Raw genomic sequence first — 24,432 nt, forward strand, 5'->3', positions numbered from 1 at the left:
CTCATTGACTATTTATCTTCATTAAATTAGAGGACAATCTTAAAAAAACTAACAAACAAAAAAAACATTCAGGTCTTAGGACCAGTTTACAAGGGCAAATAATATGTCCATAGAAAGCACTGACTGACTATATAGCAAGATAATTGACGGTCATTTGTTCTATTGACATGATAGTCTTTATAGTGGGATCAACAATTGTTTGTTCTCCCCCCCCCCACCCCTCGACAGTTTCACAAAGGAGATGTGCTGCGGACAATGATTTTTATGGCCACAAAATGATGTAATGAATGACAAAAGAGTGTTTGTTAAATCGGTATATTTACATGGGTCAGGTATCATAATGAGTGTTTGTATATGCGATCTTTAGACCAATCACTGGTGAAAAGATACTCCTAGGCACACACAGTTCAGATTGTGGTTCTAAAGTGGGATAAAGTACACTTTAGAGCTTAATATAAAATGCAGGTAACAAAAAGGATGGCTCTGCACACTGCTGAGCTGGAAAACGGTGATTCTTGCAGGTAATGCGAACAACGACACATAAGGAGCAGGGGAATAAAAGCATAGTCAACAATGCGAAGACGGCAGTAATAACTGATCACAGAGAATCAATAGCAAATCATTTTGTGGGAATAGTGGCAAAGACTAACCAGCCTATTAAGTAACTTCTCACAATCTATAACATTTTTCAATATTTTAAAACTTGAGCGTACCCCTTCCAAAGCAAGATGATTGCCGTGAAAGGAAATCAATAATCAATAATAACAAAGTGGTTGGAGTAGCACTTCAAAGGTACAGGCTTAAAGGGCATCTGTCAGCAGATTTGTACCTATGGAACCTCTCAAATGTATGTATACTAATGCCAGAAGCCTGACTAATAAAACTGGTGAACTGAAATTAGTGAGGACTATGACATAGTGGGAATAACTGAGACATGGCTGGATGATAGCTATGACTGGGCGGTTAATGTACAAGGTTACAGTCTGTTTAGAAAGGATCGTCAAAACCGGAGAGGGGGAGGGGTCTGCCTTTATGTAAAGTCCTGTCTAAAGCCCACAGTCCATGAAGATATAAGTGAGGGACATGAACATGTGGAGTCACTGTGGGTAGAGATACATGGAGCTAAAAACAACAATAAATTACTAATAGGAGTTTACTATAAACCACCTAATATACCAGAGTCCACAGAAAATCTACTACTAAACGAGATAGACGAGGCGGCAAATCATAATGAGGTGGTTATTATGGGCGACTTCAACTACCCAGATATAGACTGGGAAACTGAAACTTGTATATCTCATAAAGGAAACGGGTTCTTGGCAATAACCAAAGACAATTACCTCTCCCAACTGGTTCAGGACCCGACTAGAGGGACGGCCATACTGGACTTAGTATTAACCAATAGACCTGACAGAACAATAGACGTGCAGATTGGGGCACACCTGGGAAATAGTGACCATAAAGTAATAACCTTCCAATTATCATTCAAAAGAGCGTTTCTACAGGGAGGAACTAAAATACCAAACTTCAAAAAAGCTAAATTTAGCCAACTTAGAGAGGCCATAGGCCTAACTAAATGGGATAAAGTCCTCACAAATAAAAATACAGCCACAAAATGGAATATCTTTAAAAGCATCCTAAAAGCTCATTGTGAGAGGTACATACCGTATGGGAATAAAAGGTTAAGGAACAAAAAGAAACCAATGTGGATAAACAGAACTGTAAAGAAAGCAATAAATGACAAAAAGAAAGCATATAAAACACTAAAACAGGAGGGTAGCACGGAAGCACTGAAAAACTATAAGGACAAAAATAGAACATGTAAAAAACAAATAAAAGCGGCCAAACTAGAGACCGAGAGATTAATTGCCAAAGAGAGTAAAACTAACCCTAAAATGTTCTTCAATTATATAAATGTTAAAAAGTATAAATCTGAAGGTGTCGGCCCTTTAAAGAGTAATGAGGGGGAAGTCGCAGAGAGCGACGAGGAGAAAGCAAAGCTGTTAAATATTTTTTTCTCCAATGTATTCACTGTCAGATGAAATGCTGAATGTTGAAATAAATTCCCCATTAAAAGTGTCCTGTCTGACCCAGGAAGAAGTACATCAGCGACTTAAAAAGATTAAAATAGACAAATCGCCTGGACCGGATGGCATACACCCCCGTATCCTAAGGGAATTAAGTAATGTCATAGCCAGACCCTTATTTCTGATAGTTGCAGATTCTATACTGACAGGGAATGTCCCACAGGATTGGCGCATGGCAAATGTGGTGCCAATATTCCAAAAGGGTCCAAAAACAGAGCCTGGAAACTATAGGCCGGTAAGTTTAACATCTGTTGTGGGTAAACTGTTTGAAGGTTTTCTGAGAGATGCTATCTTAGAGCATCTCAACGGAAATAAGCAAATAACGCCATATCAGCATGGCTTCGTGAGGGATCGGTCATGTCAAACTAATTTAATCAGTTTCTATGAGGAGGTAAGTTCTAAACTTGACAGCGGCGAATCAATGGATGTCGTGTATCTGGATTTCTCCAAAGCATTTGACACTGTACCACATAAAAGGTTAGTATATAAATTGAGAATGCTCGGACTGGGAAAAAACGTTTGTAAGTGGGTAAGTAACTGGCTCAATGATAGAAAACAGAGGGTGGTTATTAACGGTACATACTCAGATTGGGTCACTGTCACTAGTGGAGTACCTCAGGGGTCAGTATTGGGCCCTATTCTCTTCAATATATTTATTAATGATCTTGTAGAAGGCTTGCATAGTAAAATATCAATTTTCGCAGATGACACTAAACTGTGTAAAGTAATTAACACTGAAGAGGACAGTCAGACCACACATGGAGTACTGTGTACAGTTCTGGGCTCCAGTGAACAAGGCAAACATAGCAGAGCTGGAGAGGGTCTGGAGGAGGGCAACTAAAGTAATAACTGGAATGGGGCAACTACAGTACCCTGAAAGATTATCAAAATTAGGGTTATTCACGTTAGAAAAAAGACGACTGAGGGGAGATCTAATTACTATGTATAAATATATCAGGGGTCAGTACAGAGATCTATCCCATCATCTATTTATCCCCAGGACTGTGACGAGGGGACATCCTCTGCTTCTGGAGGAAAGAAGGTTTGTACACAAACATAGAAGAGGATTCTTTACGGTAAGAGCAGTGAGACTATGGAACTCTCTGCCTGAGGAGGTGGTGATGGCGAGTACAATAAAGGAATTCAAGAGGGGCCTGGATGTATTTCTGGAGTGTGATAATATTACAGGCTATACCTACTAGAGAGGGGTCTGCCTGATTGGAGTCGGGAAGGAATTTTTCATTCCCCTAAAGTGAGGAAAATTGGCTTCTACCTCACAGGGTTTTTTTTGCCTTCCTTTGGATCAACTTGCAGGATGACAGGCCGAACTGGATGGACAAATGTCTTTTTTCGGCCTTATGTACTATGTTACTATGTTACTATGGAACTGGCTGACCTGTTACATGTGCACTTGGCAGCTGAAGGTATCTGTGTTGGTCCCATGATCATATGTGCCCGCATTGCTGAAAAAAATTATGTTTTAATGAATGCAAATGAGCTTCAAGGAGCAACAGAGGTGTTGCTGTTACTCCTAGAGGCCTTGCTCTTTATGCAACTGCTGCACCCTTCATTGATCACACCCGACCCTGACCTCCAAAAGTCAATCAAAGTGCAGTGGGCACCCCAGTTACAGAGAGTAGAGCCTCTAATGGCATTGCCCCTGTTGCTTCTAGAGGCTCATTTGTATATATCACAATTTTATTTTTTCTCAGGAATGCGGTCAAGTATGAACATGGGACCAACACAGATGCCTACAGCTGCCATGGGCACATGCAGCAGGTCAGCCAGTTTCATAGGTACACTTCTGCTGACAGTGGAAAAATATAATTGAAGCAGCGCTCACCTGCGTTCGGCCACTCAGAAGTACGGATACAGCCCGGACCCGGGTGACATGAATTGTAGACAGAAAATAAAGAAATCCAGCTTCTGAAAAATGTGTCACTTTATTCCAATGGTAAAATCTCCACATACAGGGAACAATTTACAGATTCTACACGTTTCGGACCTAAAAAAACTTAATGGTCCTTACTCATGACCTGTGGAGATTTTAACGTTGTAATAAAGTGACACATTTTTCAGAAGCTGGTTTCTTTATTTTCTGTCTACACTTCTGCTGACAGAAGCTGTTCCACATAAAATGCCCTCAAGAGACAAGGGGGCGCTGACTCCAATGGGAGAAGAAAAAGTTCAGTCTTTAGAAGCGCTAAAGCTTCTTTACTGTAAGAACAGTGAATCTGAGAAGTAGACTTCCTCAGGACGTGGTCACAACAGGGACAATGGATATTTTAAAAAGGATGAATTATCAAAAGTAAATTATATTAATTATGAAAATGTGTAGAATTTCTCACTTCCTCCTGGGTTTTACATCCCCACTTATCCCTTGGTTGAACTTAATGGACTTTTTTCAACTGTATTAACTATGTAACTATGCCCTTTAACAAATATCTGTTTATTGGTTTTTCAATATAAACATATGCATCACATTACATCACATCTGTGAAAAATATGAGCCAGTATTACAGCATTTGCAGAGCACATTAGCATATATCCAGAGAGCATAATGCATGTTTTTGCTCTCCTAAGTACATCTGATTGCGTTTTACATAGCAAAAGGAAGACTAAAAAACATATTCTCTACATTAGTTTTTATCATGTTGCTTAGTTAAGACAGTGAGAAAAAACACGATAAGGTTTAATCAAGCTGTCTTTGGTAAAGCGTTTTAGGTCACAGATATTTAAACAAACAAGTGGAGGTTAAGAACATCCTCCGAACAATACTTAGTTCGCAAGTCCTTTTTATGTCTTTTGTCTCATTCAGGCGGGATGAGAATTGAATACAATTGAAGATAAGCCACATCATTAGAGTAGGGAGTAGGGAATTTCACCGTCATGGCAGCCACTATATCATAAGGGTCAGATATAAATATCCTAAATCCCCTCAACATCATCTCAAAATTGTTCGAAAAAGCAATGAAATTAAGCGAAGCTAGCCAGTGGAGCTTTCTTGTTGACTCAGGTGTTCATTATATATGGATATGTAGTTAAAAGTGTAAATGAGTTAGTAAGTTATTCTATCATGTGAAGTGAGGTACACTAGCTTGGAGAAAGCCTATGGCGTGAATAGGGAATTCTACTTATCTCTACCTGTTTTCCAGGGGTGCCATAGTTTTAGAAACTTGGAGTGGGACCTATTAGCCCAGATGCTGAGTTCTTCCATGAGGTATAATTGGTCCACTTTAGCTTTCCACTGGGAAATGGAGGGAGGATCTGGGCTAAGCCATAATAGCGGTATTAGTGATCTAGCAGCCTGGACTAGCCATGTGGGCAGATCATATGATTTAGGGGACCAACCTTTAGAGGGCAACCACAAGAGAACTGATGTTGCAGAAAGCTGGAGGGAGGAATTGCATATCTTGTTGATCATTTTCTCAATTTGAGTCCAGTAGCTGGTAATTGACGGGCAAGACCAAAATATGTGGCCAAGCGTGCCTTTACCTTGAAAACAACGCCAACAGATATCCGAGTTTGATAAACCTATTCTATGAAGTTTATTGGGGTCATTGTACCATCTGACCATCGTTTTGTATGAATGTTCTTGGATTTTTACGCATCTAGAGAAGCCATGTGATCTTAGATGTATGAGGTCTATATCTGCTGGGCTAAAAGATATTCCTAACTCATCTTCCCACTGGATAATGTAATCCGGTTTATTTATTTTCAATGAACCTATCAGATTTTTATAGATATCAGAGGTTATATGTTTGAGTGATGTACGCTTAAGAATCAGTTGCTCGAACCAGGTAGATTCGTCTAGAGTTACATATTTATCCTGGAGTCTGAGGCAGACATCTTTGAAAATTTTTATATCTAGGAAGGTAGCTTGTTTCATACTTTGCAAAAAGAATGCTTCGAGATCAGTTACTGTTTTTGTGTGCTTTAATAGGTCTCTAACATTTAAATCTTTAAATGTGTTCCAGAAGTCAGAGGGGTTGGTGATATTAGGGAATATCAGGAATGGGCTGAGTGAGGAAGACATTAGTTCAGAGGGTACTGATATAAGATGTGAGTGACTCGACAAGGTGTTGAATACTGAGTATAACCCTTTTGTTAAACCTCCTATGGGAGGATGAGGTTTACAAACTCCCCACAAACCCGCAAGTTGACAGTTGGTTAGTGTGTCTAGTTCTATATCAGTGCCTGAGGTTTTGAATTGCGGAATGCATAACTGTAACCATCTTTTCAGTTGGATTGATTTGTAGTATGTCTGGGCATCAGGAAGACCCATACCACCATGAGTGCGGTTTCTTGTTAGTTTATTGTATGCTATACGCGATTTTTTACCCTTCCACAGGAAAGATGAAAAAAGTGATCTGATGGTTCTAAAGAAGGAATTTGGTAAATGGATAGGAACTATTTGAAGGAGGTATAGGAATTGGGGCATAATGTAGGTTTGTAGAAGGTTTTTCCTGCCTAGCCATGAAACATATGGAAGGGACAAAGAGTTCAATTGGTCTCTGACTTTTTTCAATAGAGGGGTAAAGTTTATGGGGTATAACTTCTTTGGTGAATTTGTAAGATAGATGCCTAGGTATTAAATTTTTTCTTGTTGCCAAGTGAAGGGGTAAGAGATGCGTAGCTTGTTGATTTGAGAAGCAGGGGCAGTGATGTTAAGAGCTTCTGATTTAGAGTAATTAATTTTGAAGTTCGAGAGTTTTCCAAATTGTTCAAACAGGCCATTAAAGGAGGGAACGCTTGGGTGGGGTTCGAGATCAAGAGTAGCAGGTCGTCCGCGAAGGCGGCGCATTTATGTTCAGTTTGGCTAGTTTTCAATCCTCTAATCTCTGGATCTTCTCCTATTGCTTGTAGTAGCGTTTCCATAGTAATGCTAAATAGAGTGGGAGACAACGGGCACCCTTGGCGTGTGCCGTTATTTATGTGAGAGGGTTTGAATAAAGTGACGTTGACTCTCACTCTAGCACTGGGACTATGGTAGAGAGACATAATCGCTGCAATGAAAGGTTGGGGTATGCCAAATCTGTGTAGGGACCTTTGCATATACAGGGAGTGCAGAATTATTAGACAAGTTGTATTTTTGAGGATTAATTTTATTATTGAACAACAACCATGTTCTCAATGAACCCAAAAAACTCATTAATATCAAAGCTGAATATTTTTGGAAGTAGTTTTTAGTTTGTTTTTAGTTTTAGCTATTTTAGGGGGATATCTGTGTGTGCAGGTGACTATTACTGTGCATAATTATTAGGCAACTTAACAAAAAACAAATATATACCCATTTCAATTATTTATTTTTACCAGTGAAACCAATATAACATCTCAACACATTCACAAATATACATTTCTGACATTCAAAAACAAAACAAAAACAAATCAGTGACCAATATAGCCACCTTTTGTTTGCAAGGACACTCAAAAGCCTGCCATCCATGGATTCTGTCAATGTTTTGATCTGTTCACCATCAACATTGCGTGCAGCAGCAACCACAGCCTCCCAGACACTGTTCAGAGAGGTGTACTGTTTTCCCTCCTTGTAAATCTCACATTTGATGATGGACCACAGGTTCCCAATGGGGTTCAGATCAGGTGAACAAGGAGGCCATGTCATTAGATTTTCTTCTTTTATACCCTTTCTTGCCAGCCACGCTGTGGAGTACTTGGACGCGTGTGATGGAGCATTGTCCTGCATGAAAATCATGTTTTTCTTGAAGGATGCAGACTTCTTCCTGTACCACTGCTTGAAGAAGGTGTCTTCCAGAAACTGGCAGTAGGACTGGGAGTTGAGCTTGACTCCATCCTCAACCCGAAAAGGCCCCACAAGCTCATCTTTGATGATACCAGCCCAAACCAGTACTCCACCTCCACCTTGCTAGCGTCTGAGTCGGACTGGAGCTCTCTGCCCTTTACCAATCCAGCCACGGGCCCATCCATCTGGCCCATCAAGACTCACTCTCATTTCATCAGTCCATAAAACCTTAGAAAAATCAGTCTTGAGATATTTCTTGGCCCAGTCTTGACGTTTCAGCTTGTGTGTCTTGTTCAGTGGTGGTCGTCTTTCAGCCTTTCTTACCTTGGCCATGTCTCTGAGTATTGCACACCTTGTGCTTTTGGGCACTCCAGTGATGTTGCAGCTCTGAAATATGGCCAAACTGGTGGCAAGTGGCATCTTGGCAGCTGCACGCTTGACCTTTCTCAGTTCATGGGCAGTTATTTTGCGCCTTGGTTTTTCCACACGCTTCTTGCGACCCTGTTGACTATTTTGAATGAAACGCTTGATTGTTCGATGATCACGCTTCAGAAGCTTTGCAATTTTAAGAGTGCTGCATCCCTCTGCAAGATATCTCACTATTTTTTACTTTTCTGAGCCTGTCAAGTCCTTCTTTTGACCCATTTTGCCAAAGGAAAGGAAGTTGCCTAATAATTATGCACACCTAATATAGGGTGTTGATGTCATTAGACCACACCCATTCTCATTACAGAGATGCACATCACCTAATATGCTTAATTGGTAGTAGGCTTTCGAGCCTATACAGCTTGGAGTAAGACAACATGCATAAAGAGGATGATGTGGTCAAAATACTCATTTGCCTAATAATTCTGCACGCAGTGTATAGCCAACTTACTCGGTCAAACGCCTTCTCAGCATCTGTGCTGAGAAGGATAAGAGGGCGTTTTTTATCATTTGCTAGTTTGATCGCATGGAGGATCCTGCAAGAGTGGAAGTTGCCTTCCCTACCTCCTACAAATCCAGCCTGATCAGAGTGGATTATTTTTGGGACTATTTTATTCAGTCTGTTTGCTAAGATCTTCGCCCAAATCTTAACATCTAGGTTAAGGAGTGAGATTGGCCTGTAGCTACTGCATTCCATTTTATTCTTGCCCTCTTTTGCTATTACTGTTATAGTAGCCTCTAAAGTTTGCTTCGGGGGGTGAGCACCTGTCAACATTGATTGGCACCATGTTGAAATATGAGGGAGTAGCGTTGGGAGGAATTTTTTGTAGTAGCCCATCTGGTCCTGGTGCTTTTCCGTTAGGAAGGGATCTAAGATTTCCTCGCTTCTTATTGGTGTTGTAAGGGCCGCGCAGTCCTCATTGGTTATAGTGGGAAGGTTAAGTTTATTCAGAAACTCATCAATTGATTGTTTGTTCACTTCTATTGAGGTGTCTAGGGTAATATTATATAATTGGCTGTAGAAGCTACTGAATTCAGTTGCTATTTCATTAGTTTCATTAGTTATAGTGCCTTTGTGAGTTTTAATGGATTTGATAAATTGTGCGTCCTTCCTTTTTTTAATTAAGTGGGTTGTTAGTTTACTACCTCTATCTCCGTGTGCATAGTGCTTAAATTGTGTATATTGGTAGGCTTTGGCGCATCTAATATTGAGGTGTTCCTTCAGCTTGCGGCGAAGGCCAGCAAGGTCATACTGCATAACTCTCGCTTGGGATTGTTTTTGAATTACTTCCAGTGCAGAAATTTGAGCGAGTATAGAGTTCAAGGTTTTTTGCCTTTCTTTTTTGACCCTGGTGCCCAACGCCACAAACTCCCCTCTGATGAAGGCTTTGTGTGCTTCCCATACTATGGTCTGGGAGGTATCTGCTGGATTATTGTCTTGGAAGTATAAGATCAGTTTTTGTGTAAGATCAGCTACGGATTGGTCAGAGTCGAGTAATGTCTCATTAAGCCTCCAAGACCATTCCCTCACAGAGAGAGAGGAAAGGGTCACGGACGCCGACACGGGGGCATGATCCGAGACCGTTATTGACCCAATACTTGTTTTTTTAAGGGTTTCTAAGTGATTTTTGGAAATAAATATATAGTCTATTCTCTGGAAAGAATGGTGAACTTGTGAGTAATACGAAAAGTCCTTGGTTGTAGGATTAAGGGTTCTCCAAGTATCTATTAACTGATATCTGGATAGTAGTTGATGGGTTTTAGCTAAGGTCTTCTGTGAAAGAGCAGAAAAGCCCTTGGAGGTATCAAGAAAAGGGTTAAGAGATATATTTACTTCTCCTCCTATTAATCTTAGACCCTCTTCAAAATCTTGGAATTTATCTAGTGTGTGTTTAAGCCATTGGGATTGGTCATTGTTTGGGGCATAGATACTTGCTAGTGACACAAGGGTATGACCAATCTTACCCTTCACAAAGATATATCTCCCTTCCGTGTCAGTTAATGTTAGGATATGTTCGAATGGTATGTGTTTGGCTATTGCTATACTAACTCCTCTCGCAGCTTTCTTGTATGTGGAATGGAACCATTTGTTGTAATGAAAGTGTGGTATGTTCGGAATTTTGTCATTTTTTAGGTGAGTCTCTTGAAGAAAGCAAATATCGGATTTGTCTTTCCTCAAAAGAGAGATTACCTGAGACCTCTTTTGAGGTGAGTTGAAACCTCTGATGTTGAAGGAGGTAGTGGTTATGGATGCCATGACGGTGGAAAGTGGGAGGATGTGGCTTCTTCAGAATTGTATATCCCTGGAGCAACCTGCGACAAAGTGTAAACAAAATGAACAGGCAATAAGTCAATAACTACTAATATTGTAACAGAAATATGTCTTATATTGTTTGTTCTAGTATTATTCTGTGTAAGAAACTTTTTTACTCTGTATAATTGAGAGCGGCTATTGTATTGGTCGCTATTCTCCATACAGAGAGGGTATGTAGGGACAGAGGGTCGTATCCGAACCCCGATCTGGCGACCGTAGACCTGTGTTTACTACAAAGTAGGCATGTTGGTTATATTTTCTATTGTAGTTGTTGCAAGTTGTTATGTTTCTGATTAATTGGACATAGTCCATATTCCATTCGGGAGGATGAGGGTGGGAAGAAAAGAAGGGTAGGGGTAGATGGGGGGGGGAGTAGATGGGGGGGAGGGAAGGGGGACTAAGAAGAGGTGAGTAGGGAAGAAAAAATGGGGAAAGAAAGTGGAATAAGTCTGATAATTTGGACTATATCCATCTTTTTATATCATCGTTGTGCGTGACCACCAAGGAAGTACTCAGCTATCAGACACAACAGTGACATAATATATGCCGAATTTTACATGTTTAACTATAAGCAGTTAAGTCAAGACACCTGTGAATTTGGTACTGGTGAAAACAGCATAAGACTGTATTAGAGCTAAGATTTATGCTAGGCAAAGTTGTCATAGTAACCTCATTATAAAAGACACTATACAAATTCAAAAAATATATAAAAGAAAATGTAGAAAATATATAGCAAAATGTATAGAAAGAAAAAGAAAGAAAAAAGAGGTCCTAATGGCATTATATGATCATGTGATCAACCTCATGATGGGCTGATGTGTGAGACAACAGAGATTTGAGAGATTAATGAGATTTGGACAATTATATGAGGGAAAAGAGGCCAAAAGAATGAGTAGGAGAAGAGAGGAAGGGTAAAGTATGGCTACAAGAGTGAGAGGGCTACATTACGGTAATATAGCTCAAACATGTTGTAGGGAGATAGATATATTAAGAATAAAGGTATAAGGCTTCACATTATAGAAGTAAGATGCGACTTCTGGTGTTGATTGAAGAAAGTTAACCCCTCAGATGTTGGAGAATGAGTTCATCTTCTATTCAATCTGGGTTGCTTGCTTCTTACAGGCGTGGACCACATTTCAACCCTTGGGAGCGGAGGTAATTTCTTGATGGAATTATCTATGGGCATCCATGAGTCCATCGGAATGGGATCAATCTGTAGTAGATTCCAAGCTTCTGGTAGATCCGCTGGGGTTCGGATGGTGCAGCGTCTCCCCTCTATGCTGAATGAAAGGCCGAACGGAAAGAGCCAACGGTAAAGAATTTTCTGATCCTTTAGATGGTCTGTCAGCGGCTTCATGACTCTTCTTTTGTATAACGTAGACGGAGCAATGTCCTGGTATATAGCGATTTTTGAACCTTCAAGACGTAGCTCCTTTCTTTCTCTTGCAGCTTGAAGCAGAGCCGCGGTGCTCCTGAAGCTGAGTAGGCCGCAAATAATATCACGTGGCGGCTCGTCTCTTTTCGGGACTGGACGGAGGGATCTATGGATCCTTTCAATGGTGACGCTTTGGGCTTTGTCTTCACCAAGTAAGTCTTTAAACAACTTCTCTGCGGCTTCTTGTAGTTCAGTTGCGCCGACTGATTCTGGTAGGCCTTTCAGCCTAATATTTTTTCGTCTGCTCCGATTGTCCTGGTCCTCCACTTGCAACATAGCATTATTTAGAGCATGATTTTGGACCTCCAGGAGATCGGAGACAGCGGACGCTCGGTCAGTGAGTAGGGTCTGGTTACTCTCGAGGGATTCCACTCTGTGGCCAAGGGATTTTACATCTTCTCTCATGTCCCTCACCTCTTGGAGTAGCGGCGCCATTGCCTGAGCGAGTGAGTTTTTCAAGAGAGATCTCGTTAGTAGAGATTCATTGTCGGCTGTTTGCTCGAGTTCTGACTCGTTGCGACCCCCCACAGCTCCGATAAACTCCTCTCCGTCCTCTTCCTCTGAATCATGTATCAGGGGCTGCGTCGCCATTTTGTTCAGGCGCGCTGGTGAAAGCGCCAGCTTCTTTCTCATGAAGCGCTCCATTTCTGTTTGCCCCTTCTTGTGTTTAGGGGTAGCCAGCTGTTCCCTGGGTTTGTCTCTCCCAATCTTGACCATTTCGGACTGCTTCTGGGTGTCTTATAGCTGAGAAACACAGGTCTTGGCGGCAGGAGCTCTGTCTTAGACCTCCATCACGCTCAGCGGTCAGGCTCCGCCCCCCATAACTATGCCCTTTAAGTGATATTTTCAGGGTTTTCAGAAATGGGGAACATGTACATGCAACATGTCTATCAAGGAGTCATTTTCATCCCATAGTCATCAAATTTTATCCAACAGAGGTGGTAAAGACAAAAAAGCACAGTGAAAAGTATATGAAATAACTGTCTTTTTATTGGAGTTTTCTGGTGGTGAAAAATGCTGTGAAAGCCTGGCATTTTTACAAGCATTTTTTTGGGGAGAGTTTTTTTTAAGTCATACAACTTTTTTGGACTTTTTTTCCTATATGAAAATCAATGGGAAAACATTTGAAAAGCATGTCACATGCTGCGATTTGAAATAATGCAAAGGGAGCAGAAAATTCTTGGAACTTTCTTAACATGCCACAAAAATAAATGAATATGTAGAGCATTGTATAATTTTCTATAGGCCAGCAAGTAACATCTAGCCATATATTTTTTTTTTATGTAGCATGAAACCACCCTGAGGCAGGGTTATGTTAAAGACCCAATGCAGCAGATATACTAAGATTGGTGTTTCATACATCAGTCTCGGTAAAAGACTGCTGGTTCAGTGAATTTTCTGGCTGTCCGTGAGCCAAAAACTGAAACCTATTCCATCTAGGAGCTAGTTTAAACTTCAGTTTCTGTCAAAAATTATAGTACTTCAGTCATTTCTGTATTATCATATTATTATCTGTGCCATTACATAGGACTGCAGATAGCAGCTACTACCACTATATATGTATTCTGATCATGAAGCTACTAGTGTTGGGCGAGCATGCTCTGCCAAACACTAATTTTACTCGAGCAATGCTCAAGTCTCCTCCCCGCACGTTTGTTGGCTACTATGCAGCAAAATAAACGTGCGGGGAAGTACTGGAAGTACTGTAGTCATGTTGGCTACTGGCATTACAGTGATTGGCTGGCCGACACGCGTCATCGGGTGCTATATAGCACCCGATGACACGTGTTCGGCTCAGTCTTAGTCAAGGAGAGCTGTGCTGAAGAAGGGACAGATAGTGTAGGGAGTGAAATAGTAATATTTTAGTAAAAAAACTTGTTAGAGACCCAAAAGTCCTTTTAAGGATTATAGTTGTATCTGGCTGCAATATATATTAGACTACAACAGTCACAGAATGCACACAGATTTGCATTCACATTTAGTGATCCTATGTGATGGAGAGTACCCTATAGTAACGTACCCACTCAGTGTACATGTAACTATGTTATATCCCCGCAGGTGTAGTCCACCTTTTTATCTGATGTGACACATCACATATAATAAACTTTTTTATGTATTGTCTAATAAAGCATATGTATATTTTGCTACTATACCCGTCTAGTCTCAGTTTATCCTTTGTTTGTGTATGCAATATATATTATTAGAGCAACCTGCGCTAAATTGGTTGCAATTGTTAGTGCCGCTTCTAATAGTGACACAACCTCGGCGACATTTTTTATTTAACATTTGCACAGCCTAAATATCTGTGACATTTAGCGCAATTGTTTGGCTACTGGTGACAGCGACATTACCAGCGCTACATCTCCTGTAAAACGTTTGCACATCATAAATATCAGTGACATTAATTCAGTGTAATTTTGTATTAGCCACTGGTGACAGCTGTTGTGCCTTTTCATAGGTAAATGCAGGGATATCCAATTCATTCTAGTCAAGATGGATTTTCATTTCCTTTAAGAGCCATGCTCGACTATAGTTACAATTTTGTATGTCTTGAGTAGGCCAAATTAAGGTCACACAAAGGTTTATACTCTTCTGTGTTATTCTTTTCATGAATGTACCAGTCTGAGAAGAAGCCTCCTTGTTTACTTTTAAATTTATGACGGGAGATAAAGATGAGCTGTCACGACCGCTACCCCAGCAGCAGTCGTGTCGCACCAGACGGAGGGGAAGGGGAACCCTTATGTACGGATAGGAATCGTATGGCCACCCCTGACTAACCCTAAGCTGGCACCTGTCTGCCCTGATACCCTAGACGGGGTGTGAACCCGTGCGGCGAGCAGGATGCCTAAACCCTCAGTCACCCTAAAGCCTAGATTGGGGAAAGGCCAATGGGAGCACTAGTCACCATCACTCATGTCTAGGAGAACAGCAGGGGAAGACAGCAACAAACAAACTATATCAGAGATAGACTTATCCAGTCACGAGCAGAGAAGGCGATCCCAATCACGACCGTCCAAGCCGGACAAGAGCTCCACAGCAACACCATCAAACGATCTCCTTCAAAGGTCAGAATAGAACTGGAAGTAAGGACTATATCTGGCAATGACTGCAAGTGAAAGTGAAACTAATATAGTAGCTAGGAGTGGCAGACAGGGCTCACCTGAGAAGGATGCCTACAAACTCCCAGTCAGGACAAAAAGGTTCACAAGGCAAAACCCAGATGACATACCCTGAACCACGGAGCAAACTCACAAGCTATCGCGAGTAGCAAGTCGCTGCGACCTTCTCCTCCCAGACCTGTCTGGATCAGTCACAGTCGTGACAGTACCCCCCTTTCTACGAGGGGCCCCTGGACCCTCAAGACCAGGCCTCTCCGGATGGGAGCTATGAAAAGCCCGAATAAGTCTGTCCGCTTTTATCTCTGATGCTGGAACCCACATTCTCTCTTCGGAACCATAACCTTTCCAGTGCACCAGGTACTGAAGAGAGCGGCGAACATATCGTGAATCAACAATTTTTTCTACCTGAAACTCAAGACTGCCATCAACAACCACCGGTGGAGGCGGTAGTGGCAATGGTTCAGGAGGTTCTACATATCTCTTAAGCAGAGATCTGTGGAAGACATTATGGATCCTTAGAGTCTGAGGTAGCTCCAGACGAAAAGCCACCGGGTTAATGATCTTAATTACCCTATAAGGACCAATAAATCTCGGACCTCTTCAAACATTCTTGCACACTCTGCCACACTGAAGAAAGTGAAGACGCAAATCGTTCCTCCTCGGGAATCCCAGACGCCCCCCCCTCACTAAACGTACAAAACTGAGGATGGAAACCATACGCACCAAAAAATGGTGACTTATCGGTGGATTCTTGACGACGATTATTAATGGCAAACTCGGCTAACGGTAAATAAGATGACCATTCCTCCTGATTTTCGGAAACAAAGCATCTCAAATATGTCTCTATGTTTTGATTGGTAGGTTCAGTCTGACCGTTGGACTGTGGATGGAAAGATGAAGAAAACGACAGATGAACCCCTAAACGAGAACAAAAAGCTTTCCAAAATTTAGAAACGATTTGGGTACCACGATCCGAAACAATATCGGAAGGGACCCCGTGAAGCTTCACGATGTGGTCAATAAAAACCTGAGCCAGTGTGTTAGCATTAGGCAATGCGGCAAGAGCAATAAAGTGCACCATTTTACTGAATCTGTCAACAACTACAAGGATAACAGTCTTCCCCACTGATACTGGTAGATCCGTAATGAAATCCATTGACAGGTGCGTCCAAGGCCTGTTGGGGATGGCCAGAGGTAAAAGACGCCCTGCCGGACGAGTATGATCTACCTTAGAACAAGCACAGGTAGCACATGCAGACACAAAATTCAACACCTCCTGGCGTCATTTAGGCCACCAGAACCGACGAGACACTAACTCAGAGGTTGCCCTACTACCTGGGTGTCCTGCCAGTGTGGAGTTATGGTGTTCTTTTAGTATCTCCAGTCGTAAATTTTCTGGCACAAACAGTTTACCCGAGGGGCAGGAGGCCGGGGCGTCCCCCTGAGCTTCCAACACCCTCCCCTCCAAACCTGAGTGTAATGCAGAGACCATCACCCCCTTTTGCAAAATGGGCTCTGGTACCTCAACATCACCCCCTCCAGGAAAACTTCGAGACAATGCATCCGCCTTAGTATTTTTTGCCCCCGGGCGATAGGTTATTACAAAATTAAACCTAGTAAAAAATAACGACCACCGAGCCTGTCTAGGGGTGAGACGTTTAGCAGACTCCAGATATAATAAGTTTTTGTGATCAGTAATCACCGTGACGGGATGAACCGCCCCCTCCAAAAAATGACGCCACTCCTCAAAAGCCAACTTAATAGCCAAAAGTTCCCTGTTGCCAATATCATAGTTCCTTCTGCAGTAGACAATTTCTTCGAAAAGAAAGCACACGGACGCCATTCACCAGGGGACGGGCCCTGAGATAGTACCGCTCCCACCCCCACCTCTGATGCGTCAACCTCTACAATAAAAGGAAGCGAGACATCTGGCTGTACGAGAATAGGGGCCGAGGTGAATCTCTCCTTCAGAGATGCAAAGGCAGTTTTGGCTGCATGTGACCATTTGGAAAAATCGGATCCCTTTCGGGTCATGTCCGTCAGTGGTTTGACCACCAAGGAATATTTTTTTATAAACTTTCAATAAAAATTGGCAAACCCCAGGACGCGTTGCAATGCCTTCAGGTTCTCAGGCAGATCCCAGTCTATAATCGCCCGGACTTTCTCTGGATCCATGCGGAAACCTGAATCTGACAACACATACCCCAGAAATGGCAGTTCTTTTACGGCGAACACACATTTTTCTTACTTAGCAAACAATTTGTTGGCCCTTAATATCTGCAGCACTTGTCTCACATGGATCTTATGTGTATCCAGATCCGGGGAATAGACCAGGATGTCATCAAGATATATCACAACAAATCTCCCGATAAGGTGACTAAAAATATCGTTGACAAAATGTTGGAATACCGCAGGCGCATTAGTAAGACCAAATGGCATGACCAGATTTTCATAATGCCCTTCCGGAGTATTAAAAGCCGTCTTCCACCCATCCCCCTCTTTGATGCGAACCAGGTTATAGGCTCCTCTGAGATCCATTTTGGAGAACCATTTAGCACCAGCAACCTGATTAAAGAGGTCGGGAATGAGAGGAAGAGGATAGGGATCTCGGCTAGTTATCCGGTTTAATTCCCGGAAATCCAGGCAAGGACGTAGGCCCCCATCTTTCTTTTTAACGAAAAAGAACCCTGCAGCCACAGGTGAAGAAGAGGGTCTGATGTGTCCCTTAGCCAAACTCTCTGAAATATAATCTTTCATAGCCTTCCTCTCCGGGCCGGAAAGATTGTATAACCGGGTTTTAGGTAGTTTGGCCCCAGGTAGTAGATTAATCGGGCAATCATATGGACGATGAGGTGGTAACCCCTGACAACCCTTCTCAGAGAACACATCCATAAAATCTGACAGAAAGGCAGGTAAAGATGTTACAGAGAGTGTAGAGCACCTACTACTCAAGCAGTTGTCCTTACAATGTTCACTCCACTCCACAATCTCCCCGGCCTGCCAATCCACCACTGGATTGTGAGTCACCAGCCAGGGAAGCCCCAATACCATAGGAGCCGGAAGACCGTCCAGGACATAACACGAGATATACTCTTTATGGAGGTCCCCTACCTGCAGATGGATATTATGATCTGAGTTAACTCTTTCTGAGTAAGAGGGGAGGAGTCGATGGCAAAAACAGGAATAGTTCTGCGTATCGGTTCTGGAGTAAAACCCAGAGCCTGAGCAAACCGTGAATCCACCAAGTTGACCCCCGCCCCACTGTCCAAAAAGACGGAACAGATCTCAGTCTTATTGCCCGCCTCAACGGTAGCGGACAACAAAAACTGAGACATGCGTATGGAGGAAACGAATACGCCCAGACTGTTATCCTCCGCACAATCTGGGGACTCTAGATTTCCCGGCGGCTCCTTTGTTTGTGGTCTCTTGGGTTCTGAGGGACAAACCTTTACAAAATGACCCCTCCCCCCACAACAAAAACAAACCTCTGACCTACAGCGGAACTTAGGAGGATTCACCCGTCTAGTGGCGCCCCCTATTTGCATTGGTTCGACTGGATCATAACAAACCGATCCCTGCCCTATAGAGGCCTCCGTAAAATTTAATAGTCTCTCCCTGAGTCGTCTGTCGATTCTTATGGACAGAGACATAGCAGCCTCCAGAGACCCAGGGACCTCGTATACCGCCAGCGCGTCTTTTAATTTTTCAGACAACCCCTGGCAGAACTGACTCCTAAGGGCCGAGTCGTTCCATAACGTATCAGTAGCCCACCTACTCGGAACAATATAGTTCAGCAGACCGGTTCTCCTGCCGAAGTCCACGTAGCTTAGACTCAGCCAGTGAGACCCTGTCCGGGTCATCATATACGAGACCCAGGGCTTCAAAAAACTCCTCCACTGATCGTAAGGCCAGAGAGTCTGATGGTAGGGAGAAAGCCCGAGCCTGCGGATCTCCTTGCAGGAGAGAAATTACAATACCCACCCGTTGTTCCTCACCGCCAGAGGATCTAGGGCGTAACCTGAAGAACAATTTGCAAGCTTCTCTGAAGGTTACAAATTGGTCTCTCCCTCCTGAGAACCTATCAGGTAAAGCCACTTTTGGCTCAGGTGTACCTTGGTTTCCCGTAGCAACGGTGGAACCCAAGGATGGCTGCTGCTGCTGCAGCACTGTTGCTTTTAATCCTGCCACTTCAAGGGATAATCCCTGTAATTGTTTCGCCAAAACCGTAACTGGATCCATAGTGGAACAGAAAAATACAAAGCAAAACAGCAAAAAAAAAAAAAGGTCATTTTTTTTTTTTTTTTTTTTAAAGTCCAGATATACTGTCACGACCGCTACCCCAGCAGCAGTCATGTCGCACCAGACGGAGGGGAAGGGGAACCCTTATCTACGGATAGGAATCGTATGGCCACCCCTGACTAACCCTAAGCTGGCACCTGTCTGCCCTGATACCCTAGACGGGGTGTGAACCCGTGCGGCGAGCAGGATGCCTAAACCCTCAGTCACCCTAAAGCCTAGAGTGGGGAAAGGCCAATGGGAGCACTAGTCACCATCACTCATATCTAGGAGAACAGCAGGGGAAGACAGCAACAAACAAACTATATCAGAGATAGACTTATCCAGTCACGAGCAGAGAAGGCGATCCCAATCACGACCGTCCACGCCGGACAAGAGCTCCACAGCAACACCATCAAACGATCTCCTTCAAAGGTCAGAATAGAACTGGAAGTAAGGACTATATCTGGCAAGTGAAAGTGAAACTAATATAGTAGCTGGGAGTGGCAGACAGGGCTCACCTGAGAAGGATGCCTACAAACTCCCAGTCAGGACAAAAAGGTTCACAAGGCAAAACCCAGATGACATACCCTGAACCACGGAGCAAACTCACAAGCTATCGCGAGTAGCAAGTCGCTGCGACCTTCTCCTCCCAGACCTGTCTGGATCAGTCACAGTCGTGACATGAGCTCTATGCAGCTGGTGATAATTACCTATACAATTAGATATTTATTAATGAAGCAAAATATATAATATGTATGTATTCATTTATTGAGCCTTAGTTAGTCCTTAGCATAAGACAATCAGTAGGACATATATATATTTGTTTATATTATATTGTTATATGTTACGAAGACAACATGTATCCAGTATATTGTATATATTTCTCATTAGAAGAGTGTCTGTGAAGATGTGTGTTTTGTAACAATTAATCACATCTTTTGTATGACAGAGGAGGTACTGATATCTCTGTGAGAAAACAAGTTATTTATGATCCATAAATCAACAATGTGAGAAACATTAAGTGAGACGCCTAGAGGTCTGTCTCTAATTGCTACAAGTGTCAGAATTAATCCCTATGGCTTTGAATTAAAGCTTCTAAGGTCAAAATGTATATTCAGACTTATATAAGTTAACCCTTTATACTATGAAGCAAATAGCTCATACAGCAGTGCCACCTAGGTATCAGTAGGTGACATTACAACAGTAGCAAAAATGCATTCTGGGTAAGGTTATGATGTCACATTTTATCAATGGTCACGCCCATCCGACAATGATTGGAAAGTTCCAAACTAGGAAGGTGTGTCTAACTGATAAGTTTGTGATCATAAACCATACACAGAGGGAAAGAAGGAAGGAGAAAGAGAAGAGTGGAGAAGAGAAGTAGAGGGGTCTATCTAGATGAAAGCCATAATGAGATGCGCTATGATGGACCACCCAGCTTTCCTAGGAGCAGAAGTGAGATTCCTACTAGGACTTGGTAAGAGACACAGAAAATGATATTTCATTTTATTAAGACTAATTTGACAGTGTGGGTGAAATTATACCATCTAGATTGGCGAATAAATAAATAATTAAATTAATTGATTATCTCCATATTGAGATGTAGTCTTAGGATATTGTGAGGCTTCATTCTACCTGCAGAAGAATCTAGACTCATAATCTAGCAAAGCATTAAATATTTAAATATATATATATATATATATATATATATATATACACTGCTCAAAAAAATAAAGGGAACACAAAAATAACACATCCTAGATCTGAATTAATTAAATATTCTTCTGAAATACTTTGTTCTTTACATAGTTGAATGTGCTGACAACAAAATCACAAAAAAAAAAAAATGGAAATCAAATTTTTTAACCCTTGGAGGTCTGGATTTGGAGTCACACTCAAAATTAAAGTGGAAAAACACACTACAGGCTGATCCAACTTTTATGTAATGTCCTTAAAACAAGTCAAAATGAGGCTCAGTAGTGTGTGTAGCCTCCATGTGCCTGTATGACCTCCCTACAACGCCTGTGCATGCTCCTGATGAGGTGGCGGACGGTCTCCTGAGGGATCTCCTCCCAGACCTGAACTAAAGCATCTGCCAACTCCTGGACAGTCTGTGGTGCAACGTGAAGTTGGTGGATAGAGCAAGACATGATGTCCCAGATGTGCTCAATTGGATTCAGGTCTGGGGAATGGGCGGGCCAGTCCATAGCATCAATGCCTTCGTCTTGCAGGAACTGCTGACACACTCCAGCCACATGAGGTCTAGCATTGTCTTGCATTAGGAGGAACCCAGGGCCAACCGCACCAGCATATGGTCTCACAAGGGGTCTGAGGATCTCATCTCGGTACCTAATGGCAGTCAGGCTACCTCTGGCGAGCACATGGAGGGCTGTGCGGCCCTCCAAAGAAATGCCACCCCACACCATTACTGACCCAATGCCAAACCGGTCATGCTGGAGGATGTTGCAGGCAGCAGAACGTTCTCCACGGCGTCTCCAGACTGTGTCATGTCTGTCACATGTGCTCATTGTGAACCTGCTTTCATCTGTGAAGAGCACAGGGCACCAGTGGCGAATTTTCAATCTTGGTGTTCTCTGGCAAATGCCAAACGTCCTGCACGGTGTTGGGCTGTAAGCACAACCCCCACCTGTGGACGTCAGGCCCTCATATCACCCTCATGGAGTCTGTTTCTGACTGTTTGAGCAGACACATGCACATTTGTGGCCTGCTGGAGGTCATTTTTCAGGGCTCTGGCAGTGCTCCTCCTGTTCCTCCTTGCACAAAGGCGGAGGTAGCAGTCCTGCTGCTGGGTTGTTGCCCTCCTACGGCCTCCTCCACGTCTCCTGATGTACTGGCCTGTCTCCTGGTAGCGCCTCCATGCTCTGGACACTACGCTGACAGACACAGCAAACCTTCTTGCCACAGCTCGCATTGATGTGCCATCCTGGATAAGCTGCACTACCTGAGCCACTTGTGTGGGTTGTAGACTCCGTCTCATGCTACCACTAGAGTGAAAGCACCACCAGCATTCAAAAGTGACCAAAACATCAGCCAGGAAGCATAGGAACTGAGAAGTGTTCTGTGCTCACCACCTGCAGAACCACTCCTTTATTGGGGGTGTCTTGCTAATTGCCTATAATTTCCACCTGTTGTCTATCCCATTTGCACAACAGCATGTGAAATTGATTGTCACTCAGTGTTGCTTCCTGAGTGGACAGTTTGATTTCACAGAAGTGTGATTGACTTGGAGTTACATTTCGTTGTTTAAGTGTTCCCTTTATTTTTTTGAGCAGTGTATATATTGATAGAACATTCTTTGCCAAGCTAAGTGATGGATTCCCACAGGAAAGACTTGTTTCAAATCCTTTCCATTTAAGATCCTAGATCCCTGTTATTTGTCTTAATAGTCTTACCAAAGTTATGTGTGAAAATAGTCCAGGTTGGGGGCGGAAGGATACAGTTATCTCTTCTAAGTTATATCCTTGAATGGATTTGCCCATCTTGAAGTCATGTGATGTGTAGTTGGTTGGGGGGGGGGGGGGGATGTATTTAGCATTCTATATTGATGTCTAGGATTAGACATGCCCATCCTGATATCATGAGGTTTTCTCTGAACAGAAGTGATGTATATAACTTATGTTCCCACTTTGATATCCTAACCTAATAATAGCTTGATTATAATGTGACAAGTTATTTCCACTCACATATATTGTTAAGCTTGTAATGCTTTATATTAACGCTATATATACAGTGAGTGCAGAATTATTAGGCAAGTTGTATTTTTGAGGATTAATTTTATTATTGAACAACAACCATGTTCTCAATGAACCCAAAAAACTCATTAATATCAAAGCTGAATATTTTTGGAACTAGATTTTAGTTTGTTTTTAGTTTTAGCTATTTTAGGGGGATATCTGTGTGTGCAGGTGACTATTACTGTGCATAATTATTAGGCAACTTAACAAAAAACAAATATATACCCATTTCAATTATTTATTTTTACCAGTGAAACCAATATAACATCTCAACATTCACAAATATACATTTCTGACATTCAAAAACAAAACAAAAACAAATCAGTGACCAATATAGCCACCTTTCTTTGCAAGGACACTCAAAAGCCTGCCATCCATGGATTCTGTCAGTGTTTTGATCTGTTCACCATCAACATTGCGTGCAGCAGCAACCACAGCCTCCCAGACACTGTTCAGAGAGGTGTACTGTTTTCCCTCCTTGTAAATCTCACATTTGATGATGGACCACAGGTTCTCAATGGGGTTCAGATCAGGTGAACAAGGAGGCCATGTCATTAGATTTTCTTTTTTTATACCCTTTCTTGCCAGCGACGCTGTGGAGTACTTGGACGCGTGTGATGGAGCATTGTCCTGCATGAAAATCATGTTTTTCTTGAAGGATGCAGACTTCTTCCTGTACCACTGCTTGAAGAAGGTGTCTTCCAGAAACTGGCAGTAGGACTAGGAGTTGAGCTTGACTCCATCCTCAACCCGAAAAGGCCCCACAAGCTCATCTTTGATGATACCAGCCCAAACCAGTACTCCACCTCCACCTTGCTGGCGTCTGAGTCGGACTGGAGCTCTCTGCCCTTTACCAATCCAGCCACGGGCCCATCCATCTGGCCCATCAAGACTCACTCTCATTTCATCAGTCCGTAAAACCTTAGAAAAATCAGTCTTGAGATATTTCTTGGCCCAGTCTTGACGTTTCAGCTTGTGTGTCTTGTTCAGTGGTGGTCGTCTTTCAGCCTTTCTTACCTTGGCCATGTCAGGCTTAAGCGGAACTGTACGATTGATAGCAAATTTGATGAAGAGGCAACTGTCTTGAAACAACAACTGTTGGATAGAGATTATCCGGTCCAAGTTGTTAATAAATCATTGGAAAAAGTAAAGAAGATGGAAAGAGAACAATTCTTTATGACAAGTGAGTCACAATTACAGGATGAAACAATAAGGATCATTCTCCCATTCAGTTCCCAATATAGAGTGGTGGAAAGG

At 42.4% G+C, this 24,432-nt stretch overlaps 1 long non-coding RNA gene across 1 annotated transcript; it reads right to left on the bottom strand.

Annotated features, from left to right (window-relative positions):
• Window positions 1–1,988: 1,988 nt before the first annotated feature.
• On the bottom strand, window positions 1,989–20,550 carry LOC120997845. The gene is made up of 3 exons (XR_005778236.1): window positions 20,399–20,550; window positions 19,015–19,020; window positions 1,989–2,000 (listed from the first exon to the last, which is right to left on the bottom strand). It is a non-coding gene; the product is annotated as an uncharacterized LOC120997845 (long non-coding RNA).
• Between the last annotated feature and the right edge of the window lie 3,882 nt (window positions 20,551–24,432).

This window comes from Bufo bufo, chromosome 4 (assembly GCF_905171765.1).
Source record: "Bufo bufo chromosome 4, aBufBuf1.1, whole genome shotgun sequence".
Taxonomy (NCBI): Eukaryota; Metazoa; Chordata; class Amphibia; order Anura; family Bufonidae; genus Bufo; species Bufo bufo.